The sequence below is a fragment of the Lycium ferocissimum genome, chromosome 6, assembly GCF_029784015.1.
Source record: "Lycium ferocissimum isolate CSIRO_LF1 chromosome 6, AGI_CSIRO_Lferr_CH_V1, whole genome shotgun sequence".
Taxonomy (NCBI): Eukaryota; Viridiplantae; Streptophyta; class Magnoliopsida; order Solanales; family Solanaceae; genus Lycium; species Lycium ferocissimum.
In genome coordinates this window covers 10,312,097-10,319,309 of record NC_081347.1, presented here as the reverse complement: position 1 = coordinate 10,319,309, position 7,213 = coordinate 10,312,097, and positions in this window count along the sequence as shown.

The following is a 7,213-nucleotide window of genomic DNA, read 5'->3' as shown; positions in this document are numbered from 1 at the left end:
ATTTTCCGACAACAACCTTACAACATATTTTCCATGACGACAAGAACCATTAACCTTCCATTTTCATCACAAGACTCCAACAACACAATTAACATGCCAAATAATTTGATTCATATCCTCCCCTTCATCTTGATACACACGGCCTACACACACATATATTCACAACACACAAAATTTTCATACTTTTCATATACTTCATAAGACTATAACAACATAATCAACATACTAAACAAATTCAACCATTTTCCCCCACCCTACTACATCCCACGGTCACACACACACACACACACACACACAAGTCACAATTCCATGATTTCCATGCAATTTCACTTATTCTAATATTCATAAATCTTCCATAACATGAAAGAAAACATGAAATTCTTACCTTTTTCCAATAAATTCTCCTTGTCACCAAGGTCACCTTTTGCCAAAATAATTATATCATCTTGAAGAGATCTTGCACTTAGTAGTAATTCCAAAAGAGATGGATTTTTAAACCAAGGAATTGAGCTCCAAGAAATTTTTCTTTTTTTTTCCTTTCTTTTTCTCCCACTTAGCCGTGCCTCTCTTTCTCTTTTTCTCCCAATTTCTTTTGATTTCTTGAAGCTTCTTTGGATAGAGGTGAAATATATAACCCTCTTTATCATATTTAGCACATGGATTAATTAAAATCCATGGGTTTGGGCCTTATGATGGCCGGCCAAACCCCCCTTGAATTGGGCCTCATTTTCTCTTCCCCTTTTTTTTCCATCCAAGCCCAATTGGTTAGAATCTCGTTTTGAAATTCCCGAAACTAATTTTTGAAATTTCAATTTTGCCCTTAGGCCTTCTCCAATGTTTCCGCATTCAAACTTCCATAACCGGCATACACATACTAAGAAAAATCCAAACTTGACCTTATTCCTTGCAAGAAGTCCAAGGTTATTTCCAAATTTTCCAAATACGCAAAAATGCCGATATAACGGATGATAGTTCGATTTAAGACCCTACAGAGTAACATGTTATGAAATTGGTGCAAAGAATCATAAATTGTTCAAGGTAGTTTTTGAGCGAAATAGCCTAAGAGCCAACCAATTGTAATACTAGAAAGTCTTGATTTTTTTAAGGATATATATATTTTTGCCATATGATCTATGTACATGACTAGGAAGGATTGATGCAATAAGAAAATCACGAGCGAGACGATATTGAATTTTTGTAGGTTAGTTTTAAATTATTTAAGCTTATTCGGATCAGACCTAGAAAGTATGACGTTAGTAAGTTACTACAAGCGAGATATTACTATGAGATAAAAGATATGACAATTCTCTTAGGTTATGTGATTAAGTATTTATCCCTGATGTGTATAGTATGATATAATTTTGAAAGTGTATAGGGAGTTTGGGGTTAGTTATTCCAATTCCTTGTTTGAGACAGATGAAATTTTCCTAAGTGTGATCCATATCTATAATTCAGAAAGATAGTATACAACCTCAGAATAGAGTCAGATAAGGAGGAAAAGTTAGAAATAACCTTATGCTTTACTTTAGTACTCAGAGAAGAATTAGATAATGTGATGCTAGCAAGTGGTTAACAGAAGCATAATAAGTAAGTTTGAATAGATACAGTGAATTAGAAATTTTCAGCAGAGTTAGTAGAAGTACGATTTAAGTACTTAGTCAAGTTAGCACTACTAAGTGGGTAATCACCAATACACCGAAGGCGTGTTAGAACCCAAAGGGTTTAAGTTAAATTTGAGGTATAGAAATTGGTGAAAGAAGAAAACCATCTAAGCAATAAGAGAGCAAGCTACGGAAGAAGAGCCTTTAAGGGTGATCGAAAAAGAGTTTTCCTCGAAGATGACAAAGCTAGTATGCCGGCTTATGTACATTAGAAACCCGTTCATTTAAGTAATCCGAGTTTTCCGGTAAGCCGGACTTGCTTGAAGTAAGCCGAAGAAATGAGTCATCAGTATGTTAGAGGAAATTAGCAGAACCACTAGATGACCACTTATCGCTAAATCAAGGGATCCACGGCTTTAAACGTCGACTTTTTGAACTAAGGGAGATCGTGCGATAAGGTGCGATATAGATTATGTGTTTTGTAAGTTGATAGGTTAAGGAGATTATGTCGAGAGGATCACAATTTCATGTAGCCAAGATAAGGTGCGTAGAATGCGATTTTTGTCATTCTCATTGAGATCAAGTACTAGGTAATTATGTTATGAGATAAAGTTCTAGATCGAATAGCGGGTTTTAAAGGTATAGCGGTTTCAATTTCGAATAATTCATGCACTATGTAGTACCAATGCCCAAACGTACTCTACACACGCATAGCATACCTATCTTATGCCCTTGTTAAAGCTTTACACTCCATGTTTAAGATACAAGAATTAAGTCTCCATACGATAGTAAGCTATGCGAGGGAATGTTCTTTCATGTTTCTCACACGTTGTACTCATGTCTAAGGTTAAAGACCGCATTCATGTCTCACGTATCTATCGTGTTTTTATACCCATGACCACGTTCTAGCTTCTAAGTGCTTTCCGAATATGATGTTGATTTTGATAATGATTGAGGAGATGGTAACACAATAGTTTAAAGACTAAGAATCCTAATGCCCACCTGGTCCTTGAACAAGGGAAAATGCCTTAGGTAAATGATCTATTTCAACTCCAAAGATATGCTACCTACGTTCTCACATACTCGTGCCCACGACCGACTTCTTTGAGCATCCACGTATAGAGATAGCATAACGATGGGGTTGGTAGGTAATGATAAGAGTAAGTCAAGATGGATGTCTACCCACGATTCTACGTAACTCATGCTTGTTCCTCGGTTTCTTGTTTAAAGCGACCGTAGCCGGGCACAAAGGATGCCATTTTCTTTCCGAAGTACTTATGCCCTCGTTTAAGTTCAAGATGACTTTCTACTTATGCCTTAGTGTGCTTGGAATGCAAGCATTTATGCCTATGATTCTTGCCTTCATGAGTCTTATTTTATAATGAGGGTGTCGACTTACGAGTAATAAGAGTAAACTATGTTGAACCATGTCCCCATTCTCAGAAGTATAGCTAAGTTCCAAAAGTGATATCTTATCCATCCCCATATACGTCAATGAGTACCCAAGAGTGAGCCTACAATTATACTCCACGCAAATCAACATATCTTATTAATAGCTCGATACTCATGAAATTAGGTCCGGACGCCACGATATGCATCCATGATGTACTCATGTAAATGTCGGGTTGCTGCGGGTCCCATGCCCCGTGTCATGCTATTCACGTTTCATGCCATATGACTCACGTTCCCGTATACGCATGTTCACGTTACGTCCTCCATGTACAATGCACCGTATCATCCATTCTCCAAAGCAAAGTATCTTATATAAATAGTACTAATAATTCCTTTTCTCTCGGTCCTCTATAATTAGCTCACGAGAATGAGCAAGATGAGCTAAGGTATTTATAATCATGATTAACAGCTAGCAAGATAATCAGAAGTAAGGTGCATTCCTATATTCAAATAGATATCTTTTCATGTACCCTATGGTACTTATCTCGGGAGTATTCTACTCAAATTCGACGTATTCATATCATGCCTATGCTAGAGATTTATGAACACCTATGTTAGGATCATATTCTTGTTATATGACTCAAGTCTGTCGCATTCACATCGAGTTGCACTTACATTCAAAGCCTAAGTCATAGTTGCGCTTACATTCAAAGCCTAAGTCATACTCCTATCTCATATTACCATGGTGACATACGAACGTCTATGATTAAGTCTCTAAGTATCCAAATCCTACACGCGCTTAGTATTCAACCCACATGTTGTTACAATCATGTTTTCGACATCCAGATTCCATGTTACGATATCCATTTTCACACGTATTCGTATCTCATGATAGTTTAGCACTCATGTATTCATGTCATCTAGTCTTCGTGTATTTATGTCCTATGTCATACATCTCACACCCAGGTAATCATGTCATGTTCATGCCTATTTCCAGTACTCATGTCATTCGTGCCTACGCATTTCTTCCAAACCCCATGTATAGTAATCATGTAATCATTCAACCAATATTCGTGTGTTCAAGCTAGCTCAGTATTTATATTAGCTACATTCAAGATTCAGTAATCACGTTATGTCACATCATGCGTATTAAGATGCTATGTGAGTTGTGTGTTGGTACTTTAGTTATTTGGCAAGCGTTTGAGAAATGTAAGTGGTGGTCCGAATTATGGGGCGAAGTCCCGCCATAAATTTTTGTAGATTCCAAAGTTAGTAGCGATTATTAACCACTAGTCACAAATCGAGGTCAAATGTTTCATGATTCTCATTCATGTAGTCGCTACTTCCGCTCATGTTCCCCAGTACATGTATCCATGTAATCACGTATTCGGTTCCCATGATCCATGACCATGTTCCCACGTAACCATATCAAGCTCTATGTTTTATGTCATGTTTCCTTCATGTTCAAGTATTCAAGCCATGTCACGGTCCCAATCTTAACCACGACCTATCATTCGAGGACGAATGATCCCAAGGGGGAGATATTGTAACACCTCGTACTTTCATACTAAACCATATCGGTAATATCCCATAAATTCGAGTTAGATGTGAACGTATGAAACTAGTATAAAGATCATATTTTAGCTATATGAATCCATTCGGGTGATAAACAGTCGTTTTGAAGTCAAACCAAAAAATGAAGTTCTTCTAAATTCGTCTAAGTCTGAGACAGTTGTACTTATGGCCAGTTTTCGGGTAGTGACGTTAGGAATTTGAGAAAACTCAAAACATAAAAGTTGTAGGCCTTTGAAATACCTTTCCAACCATATATTATGGAGCTCAAATGGAGCTCTGTGCTAGAAGTTATACCGGTTTTACTCTGCGCGAAGTGTCGCGCGCGATCGCGCACTGAGAGGCGGTGTTGCGCCTCGCGTGAAGTACCTCCAGCTGTGCGACATCGCGCACCGACCACGACGTTTTAAGAGCCAAATTTCGTTATATTCATTCCCACTTCGTTTTAAACCAATTTTTCTGAGGTAAAGAACCCAAAGAAGTCTCTCAAGCCCTAAGGACTAAGCTCTTCTCTCCCAACCTTCAAGAAACTTTAAGGTAAGCCTATTCCATGCAATCCAAGTCCAATTCCAACATACGTTCATGATCATTAAGTAAGAATCCATCATTCTTAACACGGGTTTTCAAGAAAACCCATCTCAAGGTTCAAGAATTCAAGATTTTGGAAATCCTCTTCAAAGCTCAAGTCTTTAATTCAAGTTTGGAACGACTAAGGTATGTAGAGTTACTTCTACGTGGGAACATCATTGTTTCTTCCCCACGCCTCCTAATCCATAAAGCGTGAAACTTACAAAACTAGGGTTTCTATTCTATACTATGCTTGTGATAACCCTAGGTCCATGCCCGACTATATTATGTTTGATTGTTATTATTCTATCATTGTGTTCTTGATACTCATTATGATTATTGAGAATGCAAGGTTCGTAATCTATGAAAACCCATATCTTCTGTTCCATGGGTTCTTGCATGCATGTTTTTGAATAAAAATGTTTATTTCATGAATATCCTATATGTCTACAAGTTTTCATGCAATTGTATTTTATAACTATGTTCATACCATGACTCAAGATACATACATGCTAAGTACAAGTATTTTATGAAACCATGTTTACAAGTTATTTCATGAAACCATGTTTACAAGTTATTTCGTGAAATCATGATTACAAGACAAGTGCAAGTTAATTCACGAAAATCATGGGCTTCTTAGCCAACTATATTATGTTCATGTTTTGGGAGTTGCACGAATTGTCCGAGAAAGGCTCAGATAGCCCTGAAACTACGTAGCCACCGTAGGACAAGGATCGCTCCGCCCAGATAGGACGATACCTTAATTTTACACTGAATGGATCCATCAGGCACGATACCATCTTATACCCTGGCAAGGTATGAGGGCTCTGCTGGTCGCGGCGAGGACCAGACTCCGCACCCACGTGGTGATATCATATGTCGGTTTATGAAATGCTCTCCCTACTTATCATGTTTTACTTATGTTATATATACATGTACTCACGCTCATGTTCATGTCCAGGTTTTCAGTTTCAGTTCTTATCATGTTATTCCATGTCCCATGTTATTTCTTTCGGGCTTGCTTTACATGCCAAGACATTCAATGTGTCGACGTCCCCTTTTATTGCCCTAGGGGCCTACATTTCACGATGCAGTACGGTTACGTGACGACACGTACGCTGCTGTAGGGCAGATTCGTATCGGCTTGTTAGTGAGCCCTCTCATTCGGGGTTTGGTCAACTTTTGTTTTATGATTAGTTATGCATCTAAGGTATGTTGGGGGCCTTGTCCCGGTAGTATGTTTTCCAATGTCGGACTCGCAGTAGAGGGTTTCATAGACTAGACAAGTCGGTTATGTTATGTTAGACATTCGAGTCGTATAGCCATTTTGGCTCATTCATGTTATTTTCGCACTCATGTTTAAACAAGTATTTTTATTAAGTATTATGACTTATTACATTTTATAAAGGCTCATCATGCATTCACGTTATATTAAAATCATGTTATGCCTTATGATGATTCAGCAAGCCATGTGGTTCGCTCGGTCACATGCAGTAAGGCACCGAGTGCCGTGTTTCGCCCAGGCCATGGTTCGGGGCGTGACATTACATATCTAGCACATAATGTTCTAACCTGCTTACTCATGTCAAAGGAAAGTAAAAACATTTTTTTTTTTATTTTTGTCAAAGAAAAGTCGAGATATGCAGATACTTCATAGGCTTCTTTAACTCTCTTATCAAAAATAGATGCTTGTTCCGTGTGCTTAATCATATATTCTATATCGACTATTTTGTACGTAACATTCATCCTAGATCTCATTGAGGTATAAAGGGGTATCACGACCCAATTCGGGCCGTGCGGGAACCTACCTTTTCCACCTCGATAGGCGAAACCCCTCATTTAATAACACATCAATCAAGCAACAAATCATTTTATGAGCATTTAGATAATTAGAGATACAACGAACTTCCATTGATATATTCAATAACCCCAAATGTTTATATGTTTACAACAATACAAATTTACGGACTTGATCCAACTTCTCATGACTGTCTAAACTAGTACAAGAGCGACTAATGACTCGGATTATCGCTACATTCTAAGACTAAACCCCCGCCCAGAAAGGGGGGAGGCCTGATAGG